Source organism: Macaca mulatta, chromosome 4, assembly GCF_049350105.2.
Source record: "Macaca mulatta isolate MMU2019108-1 chromosome 4, T2T-MMU8v2.0, whole genome shotgun sequence".
Taxonomy (NCBI): Eukaryota; Metazoa; Chordata; class Mammalia; order Primates; family Cercopithecidae; genus Macaca; species Macaca mulatta.
Window position 1 is genome coordinate 94,649,938 of NC_133409.1, and position 13,096 is coordinate 94,663,033.

A 13,096-nucleotide genomic window follows, 5' to 3' on the forward strand; every position below is an offset into this window, starting at 1 on the left:
GTACATATATTCTAAATTGGATATAAAGTTATTTGTATTAATAAGAATACTAGTATAGATATATATGCATAAATTTGATACTAATGAAATCTTTTTTTGTCTGCTTGACCTTTCAGATTTTGATATAGTTATGTTTTTAACTTTCAATTACTGTTTTTCATTTATCGATGTCTTTTCACATTACTGTTCTTATTTATTTTTAACTGTTATTTTTATATTTGATATATGCCATATCAAAGAATATATTGTTAGATGCATTCAGATTCATAATTATTTAACCTATTTAATCTATAGTCTATCAACATAATAGAAGAGTCTAATACATATCCATTCAAAGATTGGAAATATATTGGAGAAATATTATCTTCCCATAGTTTTAAAGACCTAATATGTAGCTTTCAATATCTTTTTACAAAATAATTTCAACTTCTATTTTAGACTCAGGTGTACATGTGCAGGTTTGTTACAAGGATATATCGTATGATGTTGAGGTTTGGGGTATGATCGTTCTCCTCACCCAGTTTTGTTTTTGTTTTTGTTTTTGTTTTTGTTTTTGAGACAGAGTCTCACTCTGTCGCCCAGGCTGGAGTGCAGTGGCGGGATCTCCGCTCACTGCAAGAACCGCCTCCTGCTCACCCAGTTTTGGAGCATTGTACCCCACAGTTAGTTTTTTCAACCCTTGACCTCTCTTTCTCCCCACTCTAGTAGTCCCCAGTATCTATTGATGCCATCTTTATGTCCATGAGTACCCAATGTTTAGCTACTCCTTATAAGTGTGAGCATGCATCAAAATCTTTTTTTTTTTTTAATGTCATTTGTAGTTTCCTGGGCTTTTAAAAAATAATCAATAACCTGGTAGCATCATCTTCCAAGCCAATCAATACATATATGAAACCTGACATTGTAAGATCGATTCTGAAAGTAATTTAAGAGTTAAGACCAATTCCATAACTCTCACGAAGATTTTTAAATAATCCACAACACTCCACTGTAACACCTTACCTTCGCTCCAAGGACTACATCCTCCTCTTCTGCAGTTATCGCTATAAAAAATCTTTCAAGTGCTCTTATCAAGGGTTCTATATGGTTGCTCTGATGGCTTTGAACAATAGTGGCAATTTGTAATACAGTAGTTTCTCTCTCTTATACTCAGAAAAATCAAAGCATACAAAAACTATTTCTCCTGATGCAGTTTAGGATCAAATGAAAGAAAAGGAGTTTGGTCCAATCTAGGAAGACTACTCTTTATCTCACAAATCTTTAGTAGAAAATGTTTCTGAGGTCTATTTCCGTGGGTTTTTTGTTGTATAAAGACACATTAGAAAATAGACAATTTATTCTGCTTTAATATTTCATGGCACGTTGATTTGAAAACTTAAAAAAACAAATGTTCTTTCTTTGATCAGCCTGTGAATTAACTAGGCATGAGAAATTTAGTTTAAAGTCTATTATAATCAAACATTTGATTTCTATGCCTTCAGAGTGTATGCCTTTCATTCTCCCACATAGAATATTTCAAATCTATAAGATATGAAAATCATAAATGGAAAATATTATTTTACAAAATAAGATGAATTTTATTTTAAAATAGACTTATAATAAGCATACAGAATCCCTGATATTTCAATCATCTTATAGAACTGAATTACTATTATTTTCCATGAATCCGTTCTCACAAGCATTTTGAAGACCTACAAATCATAACCATGCAACTTCATTTTAATAGATAAGATCAATCAGTCAATAGAACATTATTTATTGATCCTTATTATTCCCTTATAAACAATTGAGTGGCTACTATATTCCAGGTAATAAAAAGCTACATAATGTCTCCCTGTCTACAGAAAGCTCACACTTTGGTAGAGGTACAAGGTAGAGTCTTCAATGGTATGACTACGTTCACAAGGACAGAAATAGCCTATATTGCTACATGGGAGAGACTAGGGTTATATTTGTGCACAGCCTCAGAGAAAGGAGATAACAAGGAAAAGGTTTAAAATCAAAAAGTCTTAATCAAGGTGCACCAAAAGCCAAACTCACCATAAATAATGAACTTGGAAATAATTCATGATGATATGAGTCAGGTTGTTTTTAGACTGTTTTTTATCTTAGATTTGGTAAAAATTCCCAAGGCTAGAAAAGCAAAAGAAATATTCTAAAGAAAGCAAAATTTTTAGAGAAGGAGCTATGAATGTCCTCCAAGCTCCCATAAAGATTTAGCCTGTATAAACAGAAAGTTGTGGGAGGTGATATGACCACCATCTAAGTACAGAGAATCTTAAAGGGTGTAAGGAGCACTGTCTCAGAAATTCTCCATGTCACTATGTCCAGAAATTTTGAGTAGCAACAAAGACACTGCATGAAATGCCAGGTGTAGAGAGAGCCTGAGGCAGCTTTCTCATTGTCTCCTGCTGCACAAAACCACTTAGGAGAGCAGCCAAAATTTTCTGTTCCCTCTGAAAGGGAACAAAAGTTGAGAGTAAGAGAGTTTGTGTCAACAGACCTGACAGTATCTTGGGGGACTGACAAGCAGATGCCACAGAGGAATACTGCATAAACCAGAGACTGAAATTAAATGGAGCTGTAGATACTCAGGGGATATCCTTAAGGACAGATGCAAACAACTGAGGACCAGATTCCGCAGCTCCTGCTGCTTAGCCCCTTCCTAACCCTCCCATGCTAAAATGCTATACTAAATATCTAGAAACTGAGATGTCACACTGGGGCAAAAAAGTAAAGGAGGGAGTGAATCCATAAATGAACACATTTGCACCTAAAGGAACTGAAATGAAAGAATATGCTAATCTGACTTTCTTGGGGGTAAAACTGGAGTAGGGGACTTAAATGCAAAGTTGTGTTACAGAAATAGAAGTTTTCTGCTCCCCTAAAATGTGTGAGTACTTAAGGAGTTAAAGAAAAAGAATTTTTCAAAGTATTGAAGCTAGTGCCTCCTGCCAAAACTTATGAAGGGGCTGAAATTTTAATTTTCTTCCAAGTTAGCTTGCCACAGTTACATAGATGCTGGTAAAAGACACAAGATTCTTAAGTCAGTGATGGGAGGCCATGTATTACTCACAGCAATAACACTGGCCAGAGAATTTGCATTTTAATGACAGTTCCCCGAGCCCCAGTTCCCACAGGACACCAATAATAGGGCCAAAAGGCACCAGCAGTGGGTTGCATTACAGAAGAGCAACCTTAAATTTAGGAAACTCGAATCTTTCGTAAAGAGCGGTAAATATGCCTGTGCTTTGCTCTGGAAGGAGACACTATCTCTATTTTTCAAGCCTATTTACTATCAATCATCCTGAAAAGACGGTCAGAACAAAAAAAAAAAATCAGTGCTTCACTCACAGGCAATGCAGAAATTTGAGAGACCCACAGGGATTTGTCTCCCTATACCATACCTAAGAAGTGCAAGGTAAGTCTTGACTATGACTAATTATTATTAGAAATTAGAAAGCAGTTAATACGATATGATCTACTATAGCAATACTTCCTAACATATACGATTCTATTGGACAAAAATGTTTTCACCAAGTGTTTGATTCAAATAAAATATCAAATTAAAAACTGCTTTATGTGTATAATTTTTTTAAACTACTAAAATTGGCTAAAGATTATTTTTTAATCCATAAGTTAGATTTTTAATAGGAATTGAAAATATTTATCTGACTTAGATCCTTCTTTGAACAGAGGAAAAGGGGAGTTTTAGAATGTTTCTCATTGCTTTGATGAAAGATAATGTTCTATTTAAAACTATATAGTCATTATTTTAGAATAATAGTACCTCATTAGTTTATTACAATATAAATTTATTTAATTGTATACTCCATCTTTGCTGAACTTGTTGGCACGATTCTTCTCAGTCTAACAATTAAAGAACACTACAAACCATAGTGATTTAAACACATCCATACAGTGTTCTGATATGTCAGAAATGACTTTCTTTCTTTCTCTCTTTCTTTCTTTCTTTCTTTCTTTCTTTCTTTCTTTCTTTCTTTCTTTCTTTCTTTCTTCCTTTCTTCCTTTCTTCCTTTCTTCCTTTCTTCCTTTCCTTCTTTCCTTCTTTCTTTCTTTCTTTCTTTCTTCCTTTCTTCCTTTCTTCCTTTCCTTCTTTCTTTCTTTCTTTCTTTCTTGTCTTTCTTTTATACATGGAGCTCTGGGGTACATGTGCACAAAGTGCAGGTTTGTTACATAGGTATACATGTGCCATGTTGGTTTGCTGCACCCATCAACTCGTCATTTACATTAGGTATTTCTCTCAATGTCATCCCTCCCCTAGCCCCCCACCTACTCTACAGGCCTCAGTTTGTGATGTTCCTCTCCCTGTATCCATGTGTTCTCATTGTTCAACTCCATTTATGAGTGAGAACATGCAGTGTTTGGTTTTCTGTTCCTGTGTTAGTTTGCTGAGGATGATAGTTTCCAGCTTCATCCATGTCCCTGCAAAGGACATGAACTCATCATTTTTTTATGACTATATAGTATTCCATGGTGTACATGTGCCACATACTCTTTATCCAGTCTATTATTGATGGACATTTGGGTTGGTTCCAAGACTTTGCTGTTGTGAATAGTGCCACAATAAACATACATGTGCATGTGTCTTTATAGTAGAATGATTTATAATCCTTTGGGTATATAGCCAATAATGGGATTGCTAGGTCAAATGGTATTTCTATTTCTAGATCCTTAAGGAATCACCACACTGTCTTCCACAATGGTTGAACTAGTTTACACTCCCATCAACAGTGTAAAAGTGTTCCTATTTCTCCGCATCCTCACCAGCATCTGTTGTTTCCTGACTTTTTAATGATCATCATTCTAACTGGCATGACATGGCATCTCATAGTGGTTTTGATTTGCATTTCTCTAATGACCAGTGATGATAAGCCTTTTTTCATATGTCTGTTGGCTGCATAAATGTCTTCCTTTGGGAACTGCCTATTCATATCCTTTGCCCATTTTTTGATTTTTGTTTGTTTTTTCTTATAAATTTGTTTAAGTTCCCTGTAGATTCTGGAAATTAGCCCTTTGTCAGAAGAATAGATTTGTTCTATCCAAACCAATAAGATTTGTTCTACTGAAACCAATGAGAACATAGGCACAACTTACCAGAATCTCATGGAACACATGTAGAGGGAAATTTATAGTACTAAATACCCACAAGAGAAAGCAGGAACGATCTAAAATCGACACCCTAACATCATAATTAAAAGAACTAGAGAAGCAAAAGCAAACAAATTCAAAAGCTAGCAGAAGACAAGAAGCAACTAAGATCAGAATATAACTGAAGGTGATAGAGACACAAAAACACCTACAAAACATCAATTAATCCAGGAGCTGGTTTTTTGAAATGATCAACAAAATAGATAGACCGTTAGCAAGACTAATAAAGAAGAAAAGAGAGAAGAGAGAATAATCAAATAGACATAATAAAAAAATGGTAAAGGGGATGTCACCACTAATCCCACAGAAATACAAACTACCATCAGAGAATACTATGAATACCTCTATGCAAATAAATTAGAAAATCTAGAAGAAATTGATACATTCCTGGACATATACACCCTCCCAAGACTAAACCAGGAAGAAGTAGAATCTCTGAATAGACCAATAACAGGTTCTGAGACTGAGGCAATAATTAATACCCTACCAAAACAAAGAAAGTCCAGGACCAGACGGATTCACAGCCAAATTCTACCAGAGATACAAAGAAGAGCTGGTACCATTCTTTTTGAAACTATTCCAATCAATAGAAAAAGATGGAATCCTCCCTAACTCATTTTATGAAGCCAGCATCATCCTGATACCAAAACCTGAAAGAGACACAATAAAAAAGAGAATTTTAGACCAATATCCCTGATGAACATCAATGTGAAAATCCTCAATAAAATACTGGCAAATGGAATCCAGCAGCACATCAAAAAGCTTGTCCACCACAATCAAGTTTGCTTCATCCTTGGGATGCAAGGCTGGTTCAACATACGCAAATCAATAAGTGTAATCCATCATATAAACAGAACTAACGACAAAAACCACAGGATTATCTCAATAGATACAGAAACGGCCTTCGACAAAATTCAACAGCCTTTTATGATAAAAACTCTCAATAAACTAGGTATTGATGGAAAGAATCTCAAAATAATAAGAGCTATTTATGGCAAACCCACAGCCAATATCATACTTTCTTTCTTTTTAAAAGGCATTTAGTTACAACTTCAGTACAATCTCTTTAATTATTTTTACCTAGTCATACCAGTTTCTGCCACCAGGGTCAAGGGTAAACAGTTCAGAGGTCACTGTAATTAATTTGGTGGTGTCTGTTCTGACCAGAACTGAATTCTGGCATCAACTTCCTCAGTAAGTCCAGAAAATACATGAAGAAAACTGAAAAACGAAGGGTAGCATAATATTGATATTATTTAAAAATCAAAATTAGACTTCTACACTTTTGACAATTCCTAATACTCTGTCCCAAATTCTTTCAGCTAGATTTCAGCCCCCCGATGGTATAATGTATTTGGTCTTTGATTAAATAGTTTATCTAATGAAATAATGCTTATGAAGTGGACATTACTAACATTATCTCTACAGGTTAATTTAAATTATACCTTTAATTAGACATAGTATTAAAAATTACTCTAAGAAAACGGCTTGTCTAATTTTAGAAAAAAAAAATAGCTTGGATGAAAGAGTAAGGCATTTTAAAAAAAGACAAATTCCATAGCAGTAAAAATTATATTTGTCCAGGATGATTAAAGAATAAGTGGTTAATTAAATATTGTGTCTTTAGTCAACAATTAACACATATAACATAGGCAATGAGTAAGAGTTGACATTTTTTCAAGATTTCGAAAAGACAACTCAACAATTACAATAATTTTTCCCAGTTATCATTCCTCAGAAGGCAATTTTATATTTCAGGGTTATTCAGAGTTATAATTTTTGGCAAAAGAAAGTTGAGGGCTATGAATATAAAGAGTATAGGATATTTAGCCGAGCTAATCATGTGATACACTCTGGAGGCATTTTTAAAAATAATCCTAATGTTTTCTAATTTAATTTTAATTTTAATATTGTTCTTACTACCAAAGTAAAATTTTAGATGTATAGAGAATTTTATTTTTCCTTCACTGGTTTATTTATTTATGATGATTCATTTGCATAAATAAATGACTTTACATTCAGAAATTTTAAAAGTTTTTAAAATTCCACAAGAAAATATTTGTCTAAACACATGTCAATAACACTATTTTTATTAAGTCTTCTGGCTAAAGATATTGGCAGAAATGAGAGTCATCGCATTTTAAGGAAAAAACAAATAGAAATATTTATGACTCAACTATAATCCATTAGTAAAAAATAAAAAACAAGAACTAGCATTTTATTTCCAAATTGGAGACATATTAAGAGACAGCATTTCCCAAATTGTGAGATATATTAAGAGGTGCAGATGGTACGTTTTTTAATTTTTTATTTTACTAGTATAAACATGAAACAAATAGTACACATTGATCTGAACTGAACTGTGTTTCCCCAAAACTTATATGTTGAAGTCCTAATCTCCAGTGTGACTGTATGTAGAGACACGACTTTTAAAAAGGTGATTAAGGTTAAATGAGGTCCTAAGGGTGAGGTCCTAGTCCAGGGGTGTCCAATCTTTTGGCTTCCCTGGACCACACTGGAAGAACTGACTTGGGCCACACATAAAATACACTAACAGCAACGACAGTTAATGAGCTAAAAAAAAAAAAAAAAAAAAAAAAAAAAAAAAAAATCTCATAATGGTTTAAGAAAGTTTACGAATTTGTGTTGGGACGCATTCGAAGCCATCCTGGGCCACATGCGCACATGCGGCTTACAGTCTGTGGGTTGGACAAGCTTGTCCAAATGCAGTATGACTGGTGTACTTAAGAAAAGAAGAGACACTACAGATTCGCACACACAGAGGAAAGGCCATGTGAGGGACCCGGCAGGCAAGTAGCCACCTGCAAGCCAAGAAGAGAGGCCTCAGAGAAAACAAACCTGCTGACACCTTGATCATGGACTTACAGTCTCCAAAACGGTGAGAAAATAAATTTCTATCTTTTAAGCTATGTGGCCTGTGCTATTTTGTTATGACACCCTAGTAAACTAAAACACACAGTTACAAATGTTTTTGTTATTACATGATAATCTGTGTTTAAGAAATACTATGAGTCTGGGAGGCAGAGCTTGCAGTGAGCCAAGACTGTGCCACTGCACTCCAGCCTGGCCTGGGTGACAGAGCGAGATTCTGTTTCAAAAAAAAAAAAGAATATCTGGAAGTTGTTCTAGGAACAACTTGTTTCTTTTAATCATTTTGTGCTATTTTAATCATTTTTTTTAATAGGAGTGTATCTTTTCTAATGTGTTAACTTTTGTTCTGACATAATGTTTAAGTATATATCTGAATCAAATTTTTACCATTTCTGCTGCAACTGATTCATCTGTCCTGTAGTTTTTATAATCTGCTCTAATCCAATGAACATGTCTCCTTTTGGTGTTTTCTCAATGTAGTATGCTTTTTAAAGTGCTCCTAAACAGTAAAGACTGTTTAGGAAATGATGAGGTAGTATACCTAAAAGGAAGCTGCATTCTCAGCAAAATCCAAGTACTATAATGCTGTATGTACAAATAACTGACAAATAAGCATAGTTAAAAATGTCATTTTCATTCCCCCTTCTCTGCTTCCCATCAGCCCTGAATGTATACTTGCTATGCAATGTCTTCTAAAAACAGTGTTGATGCAATGCATCTTAAACTGGTTTCCCCCCGAAATTTCCCCACATAACAATTATTTTAACTAAATGTAATTTAATTCACCCCAATTGCTTTCAGCAAAGTATTTTATAATCTTCATCTAGAATGTTCCAGAATGTAGGTTGACTATGATTTCACCCGTCCATTGTTTTAACCACAGATGACCTAATGAACAGCAATTCATTTCAATGGTCTGAAAGTTTCCAAAACCTTTTTTTTTTGTTGTTAACCTATAGCAAGTTAATTTTAAGTATATCCTACACATATATGCACACACATGTACACACACAACAAAAACACACATACACAATGAATATCAATATCTGCACGTCTATATTCCTCTTAGCAAGTACAACCCTCAACCACCAGATCAACATATAACTTTTCCATATCAATCCAATCCTATCTCAATATCCCTTATCAAAGCAATGTTAAAAGAATTACCTGAATCCTAAATGATTCAGAATTTCTCTCCTTAGTGCAACTTTTCTTCTTACAACTTTAGCTAGGAACATTTGTTCCTCAGCCACCCATGTGCACATGTGTGTGTGTGCATGTGTGTGTGTGTCTCAATAAAGTGAAAAGCAATAAGTTTCCAAAAGGATTAAAAATGTATCCAAACCATAAAAACTCTAGAAGAAAACCTAGGCGATACCATTCAGGACATAGGCATGGGTAAAGACTTCATAACTAAAACATCAAAAGCAATTGCAACAAAAGCCAAAATTGACAAATGGGATATAATTAAACTAAAGAGCTTGTGCACAGCAAAAGAAACTATCATCCAAGTCAACAGGCAACTACAGAATGGGAGAAAATTTTTGCAATCCACCCATCTGACAAAGGGCTAATATCCAGAATCTACAAGGAACTTAAACAAATTTACAAGAAAAAAACAAACAACCTCATCAAAAAGTGGGTGAAGGATATGAACAGACACTTCCCAAAAGAAGACATTTATGTGGGCAACAGACATATGAAAAAAAGCTTATCATCACTGGTCATTAGGGAAATGCAAATCAAAACCACTGTGCGATACCATCTCACACCAGTTAGAATGGCAATCATTAAAAAGTCAAGAAACAACAGATGCTGGAGAAGATGCGGAGAAATAAGAATGCTTTTACACTGTTGGTGTGAGTGTTAATTAGTTCAACCATTGTGGAAAACAGTGTGGTGATTCCTCAAGGATCTAGAAATAGAAATACCATTTGACCCAGCAATCCCATTATTCCCATTATTGGCTATGTACCCAAAGGATTATAAATCATGCTACTATAAAGACACATGCACACATGTGTTTATTGTGGCACTATTCACAATAGCAAAGTCTTGGAACCAACCCAAATGTCCATCAATAATAGACTGGATAAAGAATATGTGGCACATATACACCATGGAATACCATGTAGCCATAGAAAATGATGATTTCATGTCCTTTGCAGGGACATGGATGAAGCTGGAAACCATCATCTTCAGCAGACTAACAAAAGAACAGAAAACCAAACACTGCATGTTCTCACTCACAAGTGGGAGTTGAAAAATGAGAACACATTGACACAGGGAGGGGAACATCACACATCAGGGCCTGTCAGGGATAGCAGGGAAATAGGAGAGACAGCATTAGGACAAATACCTAATGCATGTGGGGTTTAAAACCTAGATGATGGGTTGATAGGTGCAGCAACCCACCATGGCACAATGTATAACTCCGTAACAACAAACCTTCACACTCTACATATGTATCCTAGAACTTAAAGTAAAATAAATAAATAAATAAATAAATAAATAAATAAATTTGTTGGGATGCCAGCTTCCAATTACATTCTAGATTTTTTGATATGTTTATTATATAAACTAAAGGAAACTAGAGTCACTTAAAAATGCTATTTCCCCCCTACTTCAGTCAGACAAAAAGAATTCAACAATGAACAATGTTTACATGGTTAGTTCTATCCTAATGAACGGCCTTAGCAGCATGGCAAACTTTTTTTCAGATCAATAGTGAAATTTGTTTAGTTATAAGTAGATCCAAACTCTATTGATGATGCCAAACATTTTTGTAATAAGACCTTCCCTATATTTCTGCTAGGAAAATAGAAATGTGGTTCGATTCATATGATAATTTGAAAAATGGTGGAATGCTTAGAAAACATTTTAACAAGTTTTCAGTCAATCCAATAGAAATCTGTAGTTTGCCTAGTGATAAAAAAGAGTGAAGAAAAAAAAATCCCAATTTTTTATTTAAATAAGTAACAATAACTGAATTCCTAGCATGTTCCACACACATATATTGTCTAATTCTCACAACATATAAAATAAAACTCTTAGGTTCTATTATTATTCTCATGTGGAAAATACTGAGGATTACACAGAGAAGGAAATATTTCAAGACAGAAGCAATGCTGTACCAGCAGAGGGCATAGAGAAGCCTTCTACCCCAGAGTATACAATGAAGTTCTGCATTGTATAAAGAGAATTTGAAAACAATAATAAAAGCAACTGAAAGTCAGCGTGTTACATATTATGAATGTACACTGATAGTGGTAAAATATTTCTCCCAGAAATAAAAATTTATTTAAACTTTTTAAAAACTCAAATTCTAAACAATTGCTACAATTGCAGTTGAGTTTTCAATTAGCTTACTCCTGTTATTTACTCTTAAGTAAACGTTGCATTCTGTACAGTCGTTTTAAAGTAAAAAACACTAATCATGTTTGGATGTGCAATAAGCCCAAGAGTATCATTACACCATTAACAGAGAATGTGTATTAACCATCACCGGTAACCATGCCACAGCAGGTGAGTTGCTGGACTTTCTCTGAAAGCATTCTTGCTCTTTCTCTAGGAAACTAACATCATGGTTATCTTTTTACCCCACAGTCTGTATTACCTAAGTATATCAAGTCATTGATTAATTAATTAATAATTAATAAGTAAGGTGGTATTATGAATTAGATGGGGATTTTGAGAAGATTTTGTATAAATTTACTATCGAATTTTTGATTTCCCAGGGCATGGTATGCAAATCACTCTTTGTAGTTTTCTGAAGAATATAGAAACATAAGGAAAACTGGGGAAAATACCCCACTTCATCATCAACTGAGTCAATGCACAGTTCCTCCCAAATGCAAGATCTCATGAATCATGGTAGAAGTTGGAAGCTTTGGTTTTGACCCGAGCAAGGTCTCTGTCAAATATAAAATTATAAAGTGGGTGCATTTTTTTTCAACTATGTGTTGACTTTTCAAAGATTCTAATACTCTTCCCCTCAACATATTGGTCATGCCCAAGTATTGCATAGATGGGAGGTCTAGAAGGGGTCAAAGGTCTAAGGTTAACGATAGTGGTCACAAATGGCAGAGCATCCCCATCAGCCTTACAAGCTTATCTCTTAGGATTGAACTAGCTGTGCCCAGGGGTGGTGAAAGGAAAGGGTATCGAGGAGCTGAGGTAGGAGGAAATTCTCCCTACATCCTCCTCTCTCATCATTTCCCAGCACATGGGCCTCCTGAACAATCTCTTGTATCTACAGCTTGATAATGACAAACTAATTCGTCTATGTGAATCGCTTCTATGCTCTTGCTGTGGCACCTGGGCTGGAGTGTAGTGGCGTGATCATGGCTCACTGATGCCTTGACCTCCCGGACTCAAGCAATCCTCCCACCTCAGCCTTCTCACGAGATGGGAGTACAGGCACATAACATCATGCCAGATTCTTTTTCTTTCCTTTCTCTCTCTCTCTCTTTTTTTTTTTTTTTTTTTTTTTTTTTTTGGTTAGAGAGAGGTTCTCCTTATGTTTCCCAGGCTGATCTCAAACTCCTGAGCTCAAGCCATCCTCCTGCCTCAGCCTCCCAAAAGTGTTGCGATTACATGCAGAGCCACCACACCCAGCTGCTATCACTATTTACTTACTCCTGAATTATTCCCAAACTATCTCCCAAATCTCTAAAGGACTAGAGAAAAATTAAACCACTTCTGTGGCTTGTACGTATCTAGTCATACTAATCCCACCTGTGTCTGCTCTCTTTAACTTTCTAGATATCACTGAAGATGAGGAGCCATGTCCCTGAGCAGCACACACACTCTCCATCTATGGCCTGGACCCAACTTCCTCTTATTTGCTTCAGTTATTATGTGCACCTTTTGCATTTTGTCACTTAAAATCTTGCTCCAAATTGGGGATTTTGAGGATGAGTTACTCTGGGAACCTCTTCTCTGGGAACCTTGCTCCCTCCAAAGTGATTCATATGACTGTGGAGGAAGGCTCCCAGCAGTCATGTTTGTTCCCCGGGATAGTACCTGCTGG